This window comes from Onychomys torridus, chromosome 1, assembly GCF_903995425.1.
Source record: "Onychomys torridus chromosome 1, mOncTor1.1, whole genome shotgun sequence".
NCBI classification, from domain to species: Eukaryota; Metazoa; Chordata; class Mammalia; order Rodentia; family Cricetidae; genus Onychomys; species Onychomys torridus.
In genome coordinates, this window is record NC_050443.1 from 85,924,671 (window position 1) to 85,938,481 (window position 13,811).

General features: G+C 43.9%; 1 protein-coding gene and 1 long non-coding RNA gene across 6 annotated transcripts in view; one reads left to right on the forward strand and one right to left on the reverse strand.

Annotated features, from left to right (window-relative positions):
- LOC118584393 (synaptotagmin-9) overlaps positions 1–13,811 on the forward strand; it is a 176,364-nt gene that overhangs the window by 144,335 nt on the left and 18,218 nt on the right. The gene's annotated exons all lie outside the window — the stretch shown is intronic.
- Positions 1–13,811, reverse strand: part of LOC118584411 — a 52,183-nt gene that overhangs the window by 15,200 nt on the left and 23,172 nt on the right. For all 5 annotated transcript variants that reach the window (XR_004945034.1, XR_004945033.1, XR_004945031.1 and 2 more), the window contains exons 3-4: positions 7,596–7,692; positions 3,423–3,669 (exon numbers count right to left, since the gene is read on the reverse strand). This is a non-coding gene — a long non-coding RNA (uncharacterized LOC118584411). The remainder of the gene's footprint in view (positions 1–3,422; positions 3,670–7,595; positions 7,693–13,811) is intronic.

Consider the following 13,811-nt stretch of genomic DNA (forward strand, 5'->3'; position numbering starts at 1 on the left):
TTATTTCCTGTGCTATTGGAGTTCTGTTGACAAAACTTCCACTGGTATCTTGGCTTTCAGATAACAAAAGGAATCATTTTCTATCCAAGAACACAGATCACCTTACAACACCAAGAGACTCAAATAACCCATAATACCATTTGATATGAATGACGTTAAGTTGGATATGGGAAAAAAAGAAACTTAAAACAAGAAGTGTCTAGTAAGTCACTGAAGCTAAGATAGAAAGTCATCTATTTGAAATGTGATGCATCCTTCAGAGAGAATAGACAGAATGTCCCAGGGCAGTGTTTCAGCTTTGTAGACATCACTGGTTGTGGTGGTATTATGTTCCCTGAAATATTTTGCACACTAATAAACTTATCTGGGATCAGAGACAGAACAGCCACAATATTAAACATAGAGGATAGGCAGTGGTAGCACACGCCTTTAATCCTAGCATTCCAGAGGCAGAAATCCATCTGTTCAAGGATATAGCCAAGCATGATGACTCACGCCTTTAATCCTAGGGAGTGAGCCTTTAATCCCAGGGAGTGAAGGCAGAAAGAGAAAGATATCTAAGGCGTGAAGACCAGAAACTAGAAGCATTTGGCTGGTTAAGCTTTTAGGCTTTTGAGCACAGTTCAGCTGAGAGGCTTCCAGTCAGAGGAAACAGGATCAGCTGAAGAACTGGCAAGGTGAGATGGCTATGGCTTGTTCTGCTTCTCTGATCTTCCAGCATTCACACCAATAACTGGCCTCACATTTTTTTTTTATTAATAAGACTTCTAAGGTTCCTGCTACAACTGGTATCCAAGCAAGCAGGTCAATAGACCACTTAGAAGCACACATATATGAATGGAAGTGCTTTCAGGAAAGATGTGCATCTGATGTTGAAAACTCCTTGTAAAGCTGAAGTGTGCAGCTGAGCAGAAATTATCCATAAGGGAATATCCAGTAAAGAGCTGAGACTCCCAAATTAAGCTATCACCCTAGTGCAGAAAACCATCTAGTCATGAGGAAAAACAAAGTTCCTGGAAGGTTTCTTTTGTTAAGGACATGGTGTTTGACAAGTCATCAATTTGGCTTTGCTATGAGATATACTCATTGGGTTACTTTTTATGTAAACAACAGAAATTCTACAACCAAATAGATTAAGCAAAGAGAAAATATATTATCTGGCCAGAGGGTCTAGAAAGAGGATAAGAGCTGAGAGACTGGAGATGCTAAGGATCATGCAAGATGGTTGACATCTTTCCTTTGTTTCATCTTCAGACAAGTGACATTAACTGTAGACATCAAGTCTAGAGGACATGGTAAAACTATACTTCTTGTAGCTCTCAGGAACAAGGGAAAAGTTTCTCAGGCTCCTGTCAGACTTTCCTCTTACATTTCATGGCTATGAGTTTGTGGTTATTGAAACAATGTGGACCAAATAGCCCCAATACTGAAGATGAATTGCCTTCTCGGATACCTAAATGTACCATCTCCTGCCTGGCAAGACCTGTTCAACTTTCTAGCTGACTCTCCCTGTCCACTTAGAGTTTAACCTCAACTTGAGATTCCATCATGGGATTCCAAGAGGCTCAAGCCAGCATGGGTGCCATGTAGCACAAGTCAAGAAAAGATCCAAGCCCTTCCCATTCCAGCAGGTCTTGTGGAATCTTTCCAGACAAAAGATGATCTGTCTAGACCCCTAATGACTATTACCGCACTGCCTGTTACATCTTTGTCAACACTCTTTACTTTGGTGAAAATAGACAAAAGGGTTTTGTTTTTGTTTTTGTTTTTGGGGGGTTTTTTGTTTGTTTGTTTGTTTCTTTTTCCTCTAAATTCTCACACTCTGCCTGTGAAAGAGAACCAAGCCTGTGATGCTAATCTACCTCATGTGGAATCCTGGCTTTCAACTCTCTACATATCTCAATACCAGCACTGGACACTGGCTTCTCTAGCTTTCAATCAACTGGTTTCCCTCCTTTATAATGCTAAGATTCAGTGGATACTTCTCAGCAATCTTCTCCAGTCCTATTACCCTCAATGTCCACAAATAGTCAACATGAGTTATGGGACCCTTGCATCAATGCCAAGCATCTATTTAACAAGGAGCACATAGCTAGGAGAAAGAGGCAGAGAGGGTGGGGAGCTCTGCTGCCATCACTGTGCTACCCTTTGCTGCCCTCCCCTGGCCATTGATACCAGTGCAAGTACTTCTTGAGGGATTTATGGATGCATTCTTCCAATAAATATTTAGGGCCAATCACTACCATACAAGGTTCATGCACGGAGAGATAAATATGTGATCCAGTAAGAATAAAAGGAGAAATGGTGGCATGAGAGGAGACAAGCAGAATGAACGGCATGAATGGATTGTTCTGAGACTTTTGTAGCTTCTCACTATTCCACTACCCAGCATCCTCACTTTAAAAAGAACACTTGAAATTGATCTCCCTTTCCCCTTTGAGGGTAGGGCTGGAAGTCTTTGGCCTTCCTTTAGTCTGTGTTTATGGTTTTCATAGCCACTTTCTTCCTCTATAGCATTTTAAGACTCATTTTCTGAATAAAACAAATTTCTCTGAACAGGTGCCTGACACTCTGCCAGACCAAGGCACATGCTGATTTCATCCCTATAGCTAAGTAGACAGTTTGTTTAATAACAGTTATGATGTTACTGTGTGCTATGTTCTGTCTGATTCATACCTAGCAAGAGTTCTATGTGGCAAGGGTAGAACCTGGGACCCATATTTTGGGGTATACTATGAATGAGTCACAGAGAAGCACAACCTGTGAGCATGGAAAGCACACCAGGAATTCTGAATACCTGAGAGGCTGTAGAGCTGACAGGGGCAAGTGTCTCTGGCCAGCTCAGCTATTAAGTTAGTGGCTCATGTACACTCTCTTCAACTGTAGCATGTCCACTTAACCCTGAACTATTCATCTCTACTTGAAGCTTCTGATGTTGCAGACTGGATTATTGCTGAATTCAAAGTCAATTGCCAGATAACCCAAAAGCCATAGCCAAGTGTGGTTACAGGCACTATATCTGCTCTATAAATCATGGAATTACCTAGTCTTTCTGTAGCACCTGGAACATTATTTTGTACATGAAAACAATCCTTAAAATGCTTAAGAGGAAGGTGGTAGTTGTGATGAGCCTAAGCACTGCCTAGAGGAAAGTCAAAGATGTCCAATTGTGCACTCAAAGTGGAAAGAATAACCAATTCCAAGGGCTGGTTTCTTTAAGTGAAGATGCTAGGCATAAAATGGTGAGAATCTTTAAAATTATGAAGCAATATCAGCTTTCAGAAGCACACCAGAAGAATTCATTCATTTCTATTCATCTCCATATTTCTGTGGTTGGTGTTGAATGAACACATAATAATTTGCATAACTATCTTAAACAATAACTAAGCCTTTGAAAAGAATTTTGGAATGATTGAACTCACTGGATCTGTGGAGGCAGTCATTCTTGTCTGTTTTGACCAAATATTAGCAGAGAATCTAATTTGACCAATGGGTCACCAACAGGGTACAGACTTGGAATTGTCATGCTGCCACTGGTCTTCCTCAATGTAAGGGCTCCAGCAGCACTGCTGAGTTGACATAAGAAATACCCGCCATGTTGTTGAGTCTATGGTCCAGTCTCTAGGGCGCAGTGTCAGTAGTATTGACCAATTGATCTGAAAACTCTTCCTGGCAAAAGAAAGAGCAAGAGGAGAGATTTCCTGTGGCAAGGAAGAGAGAACAGAGCAGTGCACCGTGACAGTGATGGGCAGGGATTCAGGAAAACTGTGAGAATATATCCCCTTTCCAAGGCTCTACTCCCTCTTTAGCTGGCCCGACGAGGATGCCTGTACTGGTGGTGACCGACTTTTCCTTAAAGATCCTGCAGAGGCTGCAACATATTTTGCTTAAAACTACAGCTGGTTTGTAATTTTGGCCTCAGACAATAATTACAGCTGCCAGGGCTCCTCAGAGAGATAATTATGGGAAGGATTCAGCACACTCATTTTATCTACACACTTAACCATCAATTAAATCATTACCATCTAATCCTATCCTACAGTCTAGAAATGTTCTATGAATATATAATTTTAAAGACATCTAAGTTTGTTTTCAGATGATTTTAAGTGAAAAATTGCTCAATTTCCATAGCCCCACACAGGCCTATGTGTTTGCTATCCCTGTGAAGGCAGAGCCAATGTTTCTTAGCTTGTGGTCACTGCCTCCCTGGAGACCTGTGCCACATAAATGACTGAACTAGGATGGACTGGCAGGCAAGAGCCATGACTTTGCCTTTGATCTTTACTGGAGTTCATGTTCTCCAAAGCAAGTTCCTATTGGTACTTAGAGGTCAGTAGCTAAGGGACAGGTGAGAAGTCTGTTCTGTAAAGAAATTTCCAGAAGGTCCTCCTCCTGCTTGATTTCTGAAGGAGGCCTAGGCGACTCTCCACTGACTCTCTCAGAAGTGGATCTTTTCACATTGGAAGCTCAGGGCTCCAGAGTCTGACCACTGAATTTATGCTTCATCTGATTCTTTCTGAGCTGTGTATCCTTGAACAAGTTGTTAAATTTGTTTAAGGCATATTAGTCAAATCTTTAAACACATAATCATAGATCTTACCAAATAAGAATGGTTGTTGTCAGTCCTATATGAGACCATGAATGCTTAGCAGAGGCCCTGGAACTTACTAGATGCTATACAGATTTTAATAGTCAATGTTATTCAGTATGTTAGTATGTACAGGGAAAGGAGAGAACCAAATGGAGAACAGGAGGGTCCAAAAAATATGATTCCAAACTCTGTGAGTACTTAAAGTGAGTACTTAGAGTGATGGGCTGGCTGGTGCTGACACTGGAGTAGTGCCTTGGGCCTCCATCTAGCCTTGGACTTCACAGGCTCTGAACTCTTGGTTCTTAAGGTGGCCCACCTGAAAGCCCTGACTGCTGTCCTTCCCTAAACCCCTGTGATGGGTAATTGTATGTCATCTGAGAGGAAGGAGAACCCCATTTGATAATATTTCTCTATTAGATCAGGCTGTAGGCAAGCCTGTAGGGCATTTTCTTAATTAGTGATTGATGTGGAAAAGCCCAGCACATTGTGGGAGGTTCCATGCCTGGGCTGGTGTCCCTGGGTTCTGTGGGACAGCAGGTTGAGCAAACCATGAACATAAGAAAACAGGACTCCTCCATGGCCTCTGCATCAGCTCCTGCCTCCAGTTTCCTGCCCTAAATACTTTAGATGATGAACTATTATATGGAAATGGAAATGAGATAAACACTGTCCTTCACAAATTTCTCTTCATCATGGTATTTCATCATAGAAATAGTAACTCTAAATAAAATGACCCATCTCCCCTGACTCAGCTGTCCATCAACTCCTGCCCTGGTACCTTCCCAGGAGCCTAGAACTCTGCTGACTCCCACACCAGCCTGCTTTCTGACATGGCTTTCTTGCCAGCTTTCATGGGTTAACAGTCAAACATGGCAATGACCCATAGTTTATTCTTGTCACTCTTTGTTTTCTTGATATATTAATATGTTTTTAAGGGGGCTGATGATCTATGAGGATGCAACTGCTTCCTGCCCTCCTTACCCCAGAGAGATAAGCTTTTAAATACATATTTCAATCGACATGTAGTAATTGCATGTATTCATGAGTTATAATATGTAACATTTTAATATATGTATTCAACATGTAATGATCATATGAGGATAGTTGGCGAATGTATCATTTCTTTGTGTTAAGACACAGCACTTAACTGTTACTAGCTATAGTTTTCAACTGTGCTATGGAATGCAAGAAGTTATCCCAGAGATAATTCTCCCAAAAAGCTGGATGAATTGGCCCCTCAAACTCAGTACCTAGCAGTGGGATCTCAGAGATGCTTTCTCACAGTAGGGCCATAGAAGAGTTCTCTATTTGTCAATCAGCTCTTTGACACTGCCACACCAATCCTCAGCTAGTATGTGGTCTCAGTCCATCCTCCCCATAGCACATGGCTCCCTTGATGAAGTCACTGAAAAGCCTAGCTTTTGTAAGTTTGCAACTTGCCACAGGGCTGAGTGTGTGTGTGTGTGTGTGTGTGTGTGTGTGTGTGTGTGTGTGTGTGTGTGTGTTTACTAGAGTGAGGAACAACTCTGTGAGAGTCCCAGTCAGGGAACAAACTCGAGCCACAGCATGGATGCCAACTGGATGCCAGGCTAGCCTGAATATAAGACACTGGACCTTAGAGCTGAGCTTAACTGAGCTGGGCACTGCAAAGAAAGTGAGAAGCCTCCAACCTCTGAAGTGATGATCCCAGGAATGTCCAGTGACCATGCTCAGAGATAATCATGACTGTCATTGGGAGGAATATAAAAAGGGAATTGGTTTTTAGCTGCCTTCAAGAATTATAACAATTGCCAGGCGTTGGTGGCACATGCCTTTAATCCCAACACTCGGGAGGCAGAGGCAGATGGATCTCTGTGAGTTTGAGGCCAGCCTGGGCTACAAAATGAGTTCCAGGAAAGGCACAAAGCTACACAGAGAAACCCTGTCTCAGAAAAATAAAACAAAACAAAAAAACCAAAACAAACAAAAAAAGAATTATAACAATTAAGTAAGTTAATAAATGCAGAAGACCTACAAGGGTACAGAGTATTTAGTGTATGCTGCATGTATAATGGTTACAGTTAATGTAGGCATCATAATTAAAGGATACTAATGGCGTCCTGGTCAGAAATCCTGATTCTCCTCCTTTGAGAGTTCCCAGGAGTTTCCCTTTTAGGCTAGCCTTCCTATATGGTGATTACCTACCCCAATAATATCATGACAACTTCCTGATCTCTTAGTGAAGCCCAAGGTAGTCCCTTAAGAATCAGATCCTGCCTCTTCCCAGAGCAATGAGTGGCAAAGCCTTCCCTGACATCCCCATTTATTCATGGTGATTTCTTGAAGGGAAAGCAATTGGGGCCAGAGGTATAAGACTAGCTGGTACACTTGTACCTCAGCTTCTCCCTCCCACCCCTGGAAATGTGGGTAGGCAGTTCTTGCTCTCTCTTCTGTCAATGAGCTCACCTTGGCCCAGGTGCCCCAAGAATGTTTGGAATGAAATGGTGTCAGGCAGTAGCTATTAAGGACTCAACCCTTTAAAGAAGTACTGAAGAAAACATGGTGCACCCCAGCACTGCCTAGCATTATCCACCCTGAGGTTCAGGAGAATCCATCTTGGTGCCCTCCTGTGTTGATATGGAGTTTGACAATACAGAAGCCTTTGGGTCTGCAGAGAAAGTGTGGTCATGCATGTGGCTGAAGAGCCTCCAAGGTAGTCCAGTGCTCTGTGACAGTGTGGGTTTATGTCTGACCAGTCTTGACCTTGATCTTAATCCCTCTCTGCAGCACATGGCTATTGCTGGTTCCCTCTTGCCACAGGGAATGACAGGTCATGACTCACCCCCAACACCTTACCCCAATTCTGTTGTTCTCTATGCCTCTCCTCAGCTTTTTTTTTTTTTTTTTTTAAGCTTTTAATGAAAGTTCCTTAGAATGTACACAGAACCTTCCACAACCTGGTTAATTCCTGTCTGGAGTCCATATCACTACTTCTTGGCATAATACTTACATATGAGCTACTTACTTTCAGGACCCTTGTGGTTCCTTTCCTTCCCAGTGATCTGTTGGCCACCAGGCCATGAGGGCAAAGGGCAGAAGCAGCAAGAAAGGCTTTGTCTGGCCTGTGAGCACGACAGAAATAACCTTCTGAGAGACTGCTTCAGTGTTACAGCTCAGCTTTATTCCAGAGTGAGGGAGATATGTTGGTCAGGGAACGCAGGTGGGACATCACCTAATTTGCATTAGGCAGCACATTCCTATCACAAAGCTCCTAGTACAGTGTCCATTTAGCATACGTGACAGCACAGTCCTCTCATAAGGTTCCTAGCACAATGTCTGATTACCATATGGCAGCAGGGGGAAAGCTTTTGCAGAAAACTGTGTCAAGGGCCACACTTGAAATAATTCCGGCATCTGGGCCTAGAGACATTCTCCAAATACGGTTAGGTAGAAAGCAGGAAGCCCTCACTGCGGGGAGCGAGTCCTCCATATTGCACCAAGCTCTAAGAAAGCTGTCTGGACATGCAGCCTCTGGCCAGCAGAACTTCCTAATGGACCCTGAAAATGTGGCACCCTGAGGAGTTACTTTGCCCTTGCACAGGTGCTTCCCTTTGTCTAGGCTACCTCCAGCTACATTCTAAATTGACTTTTTACCATTCTACCTGGTATAGGTTGGACATCGTTTAAATATGTCTTTTAAAGGTCTTTGGGTCATTGGGTCAGGAAGGGACTTTAGATTGCTAACCTCTTTGGCTTCTCACATAGAGAGATGACCTTCCCTTGCAGGCATGCAGATATGATCATAGCACTTCACATGAGCAGGCCAACTATCATTTCATCATGGAAATGGGTACATGAGGCTAATAAGACAAATAAGATACCTACCCTCCCTACAGAATGTGTGTGTTTAACTATCACTGGGAGAAACAAGACTCTGTTGCAGTGGTGTGGCTTGGACAGCACTTGGTGTAAGTTGTCCACATTCCCACACATCACCCTAATTAAACTCATTGGTTTACCAAACTACACTTTGTTGGAATCATTTCTTTGATTTCCCCCTCTATCTAGGGTGAATAAGCATTTGTTCATGTCCCCTGAGGAAAGTCACACAACATTCACACACAGGCCATTGCCAGATGTGGTACATATAAGAAACCCTCACCATAGCTGATTGATATCAACACCATGCCCTTGAGTCTCTAAATCTATGAACTAAAGAAGCCTCTTCATAAAAACCATCCTGCCCTGAGTACTTCATCACAGTATTGAGAACTGGGCTAATACAACACCCAGCTACAAGCTCTTCTAAGAAGATACACCTTTGCAATAACTGCTGTAATGCTAACTTCTAATTCTGTTTGTTTTCCTGAATAAGATATGAGCTCTCTAGAAACAGGAATTACATCTCATCCATATATGAATGATGAAACCTTTGGATAGATCCCAACACATGGGCAGGTGGTCAGTGTTGGCTGATTGAGAAAGAGGAAGAGCCTGGAGTCCCGTTGGCCTAACATGCCTTGGGCTTAGTATAAGGTGTACAGATCACATGGGTAACTCAAAAATTTACCAAATCAGAAAAGATAATGGGAAAAGCCCACATTTTACACTTTCTTTCATGGCCTGAGCTCGCCCCTACCCCCACCCCTTAGGAGAAGCTTTAAGAAAAAGCCCTTTGAACGCACCAAGACAGAAACACTACTAGACTCTGGATTCCAGCCATGCTTAAGTATCCTATGGACCTTGACGCTTTGAGAGTCTGTGAGTGTGAAGCTGAGAAGCTGAGAGGTTCAGAGAGACAGCAGGGAAGGAAGGCAAGGTGGGAGATGGATAAAACTTGACCTCTATAGCCATTCCTTCCAGTCTTGTCCCTATTCTGAGAGCAGCCTTTACAATGCAGGGGGCAACACTGAGATGAGGGGCCAGGCTTGAGGCTCCATTGCCTTTGATGGCCCCTACTAGATGTATGCACAGACCTTGCAAGCAGATCTTGTCTCCTCAGTCAAGGATATTCATCCCTGCTGTGTCCTGCCACAATGTGGAAGAACAGGGCAATAGCATAGCCTTGTTCAATGGAGAAGAAAGCATCCTCCATGAGGGTGCTGACTTCAGTACCATACCATGCTTTACTTCCCATCTCAGGCTGTGATTATTCTGCTTCACCTCTCCTGAAAATGGCAGTCATACCCACTGTGCCTCTGACATTATGTCACACAGAGTTCTGTTTTCAGAATTACTGAAGTAGTTTGATAAACTAGCATAATCTGCTCTGTGGCAGAACACAGAGAATTCTTTCAAAGTAACTAACCTCTCATAAACCCTCAGAATTCTTCAGTAGGCACATGGAATGTGAGGCCAGGTCTCTACAGCTTCCTCAGCCTGCTGGCCAGGATACTCAAGGATACCAGCCAGAACTCGTTTATTGGAGTGGCACATAGGCAGGGCTGGGGCTAGAAAGGAAACCCCAGAGCAAGAGGGCCCATGGTCCTCAAGGAATGGTAACAGGGAGGAGAGGTAAAAGATTAACTGGAGAGGGAGTGTTGTACATCAAGATGGAGCAGACAGGCTGTGAGGAAGACAGACAGCCCTATCCAGGGATGGCAGGGGTGGTCATATGTAATTAATGCTGAGCACCATAGGAAGACTAGAGATGGTGGGAAGGGGGTGCAGGTTCTGAAAAAGGGAGTGCAGAGCAGCGTGAAGGAGGCAGTAGCCAGAAGAGAATCAATGGGTAGAATTTGCAATGACTGAGGCGTGGCAGGTGTGATCTTCATGGATCTCCAGTCTGCCTGCTCTGCAGGAAGCTGGGTGATCAACTGAGTTCTTTAAAGCCTCAGCCTTCCTCAGATGATGGCAAGCCTGTGGGGGAAGGGCTGAAACATTGTTCATCAGGCACTCCTTTGTTTCTCCATTGTATAGCATTTAGGAACATTGGGTCTGATGTACCCTTATCTCCTCACCGCCTTAATCTCTATAACCTGACTGTTTGAATGCCATCTTCTGGCCTGTGTCCACCAAACCTAAGCCTCCCTGTCCTGACTTCTCACCAGTGCTGGTCTTTGCCTTCCTCACAAGCCTTGTCTCTAATACAGTGCTTCAGATTAACAATAATACAATGGAAACTTTCTTTTGCCAAACACCTATTCTCTCAAAAGGCACTACCATACTTTGTGCATGCATCCTCTGATTGAGCCCTCACTCTGTGATCCATCAATCTCATGGTCAAGGGGTCTAGATTTTGAATCACCTAGGAGACACACCTCTAGGTGTATCTTTAAAGAGGAGTTTCCAGAAAGATTTAGCTGAGGAAAGTAGACACAAACTATTATCATCCCATGGACTGGGAATCTGGCCTAAATAAAAAGGGGGATGAAAAAGTGAGCTGAGCACCAGTATTCATCTCTCTCTGTTTCCTGACTGTGGACACAAAGTGACCTGATAGCTCATGTGCCTGCTACTGTCCCTACCCCATCACAAAGACTGTATCCTCTCAAACTGAGAGCCAAAATAAGCTTGCCTTCTCTAAGTTGCTTTTGATGAGGATTGTATCACAATAACAAGGAAAGTAAGGGATAGAATCTATAAACAGGCAAACAGTATTGTCTCCCCATGAAACAAACTGAGTCTTAAATAATGTATTCACCGCCACCAGCAAATGAGTGGCAGAGCAGGCAGACTGAGATAGACCATAGTATTCATTCTATATGGTGTGACTCTCCACAGTCTTCTTAGGGTCTTATATCAGTAACTTTGGACTTAGCCTTATTGCTTGCTGTGGTAGTTTTAATATAATTGGCCCCCATAAACTCATGGAAAGTGGTACTATTAGAAGGTATGGCTTTGTTGGAGCAGGTATGGCCCTGTTGGAGGAATTGTGTCATTTTGGGGGTGGTCTTTGAAGTCATATATATGCTCAAGCCACACCTGTTGTTTCAGGCCACTTCCTGTTGCCTATGGGTCAAGATGTAGTAGGACTCTCAGCTCATTTCTCCAGCACCATGTCTGCCTGCAAGCCACCATGTTGCACCATGATGATAATGGACTAAACCTCTGAAAATAGAAGCCACCCCAATTAAATGTTTTTCCTTTATAAGACTTGCTGTGGTCATGGTGTCTCTTCACAGCAATAGAAACATAAGTAAGACACTTGCCTTAGCTTGTAGAATAGTCATGATACTAATCCAGTCCATGTGCTGACTTTGAGATGCATCATGTGCCACTACTTGCTACCCTTAGCCTTGGGGCTCTGTCTTGGGCACAGCACACAGGGAGCTCCTTCCACCTTGTCCTGGAGTGAGAAGACATAGCAGCAGCAACCTTGTCTGGCAGAGTAGCAGCTGACCCACAGACTGTGAGCCATAAAGTGGTACTTATTGTAAACAGCTAAGACTCTGGGGATGTTTAACATTATCACAAAAGCTGACTAATACCGATTTTAGAAGGTCTTTTGGTTCCAGACAATGCTTTTAGATACAGTATTCCTCCACACCACAGCTGCTGGAGTGTAGCCACTATACCCATCCACAGTGGATCTAGCCATGGATTGTTAATTCCACCAGTTGAGAATAAGACCACTACCACAGTTTAAAGTCAAATTTGAAGGAAGCTCTAATTAAATACCTGCCAGGTTGATGGATTCTCTGGCCAGGTCCATCTCTGGTTTCCTAGAATATGGCCCCACATCACGGTTTGCACTATTTCCTATCAGGTCCAATCAGGCCAAGTCATGATGTATTTCCTGCCTTGAAACTCCTGCCCACATGTGATCAAGCACTTCCTGTGTGGTTGGTTCAAATTTGTTTAGGGGAGTGAAAACATGTGTCTTTTTATCTCCCATAAGCAACAGCCTCTACCATGTCAGGAACTATATCTGCCCTTGGGAAAGGGGCTTACAGATCAGAGGCATTTTTGTTTCATGCATCTTTTAGGCACAGTAATTAAGACTTAAAATATAACTTGGACTCTCCCAGGACCCCTTAGGGGAAGGTTCGTTCTCTCTCTCTCTCTCTCTCTCTCTCTCTCTCTCTCTCTCTCACTTTATCACTGTAATGGTTGTGTTTCTTGTTACTATGACAAAGTACTTGGCACAAACAAAGAGGGAAGGAAGTGGGTGGTGGCTTGAATGAAAATGGCCCCCACAGGCTCATAGGGAGGTGCACTATTGGAAAGGCTTAGGGCATGTGTCCTCATTGGAGTGGGTATGGCATTGTTGGAGGAAGTGTGTCACTGGGGGTGGGCTTTGAAGTTTTTGTTTTTTTAATAACATTTTTCCATTTATTTTATGTACCTACTGCAGTTTTCCCTCCCTCCATACCCCACCCCACCCCTGCTTCCCATATCGCTCAGGGCAGGCCTCCCATGGGCTTGAACAAAGCATGGCACATCAAGTTGAGGCAGGACCAAGCTCCTCTCCTTGCCTCAAGGCTAGGCCAGATAATCCAGCATGGGGAACAGGTTCCCAAAACTAGCTAAGTGCTAGGGATAGATCCTGATCTCATTGCTAGGAGCTTTACAAACAGACCAAGCTACACAACTGTCACACACATGCAGAGGGGCTAGGTCAGTCCCATAGAGGCTCCACAAGTTTCCATGAGCTCAGGTAAGCTGTCTCTGTGGATTCTCCCATCATGACCTCCCTGGCTCATACAATCCCTCCTCTCTTTCTTCACCAAGACTCCAGGAGCTCAGCCCAATGCTTGGCTGTGGATCTCTGCACCTGCTTCCATCAGTCACTAGATAGAGTATCTCTGATGACAGTTAGGGTCATCACCAATCTGATTACAGGAGAAGGCCAGTTCAGGTACCCTCTCTGCTATTGCTAGGAGTCTTAGCTAGGGCCATCCTTGTGGATTTCTGGGGTTTTCCCAGGTACCAGGGTTCTCCCTAACCCCAAATGCCCCCATCAAGATGTCTTTTTGTTACTCTCCCCCTCCATCCTGCACCCCTCACCCACCCCCACACCCAGCCATCCCAAACCGCTCCCTCAAGTTCCCATCAGTCCGTGCACCCACCTCTGACCCCCTTTTCCCAAGGAAATCTCTTCTATTTCCCCTTCCCAGAGAAATCCATGCTTCCCTTTTTGTTGTCTAGCCTCTCTGAGGCTGTGGATTGTACCATGGTTATCCTTTACTTTATTCCTAATATCCACTTATAAGTGAGTACATACCATGTTTGTGTCTTTCTTGGTCTGGGTTACCTCACTCAGAATGTTTTCTAGTTCTATCCATTTGCCTGCAAATTT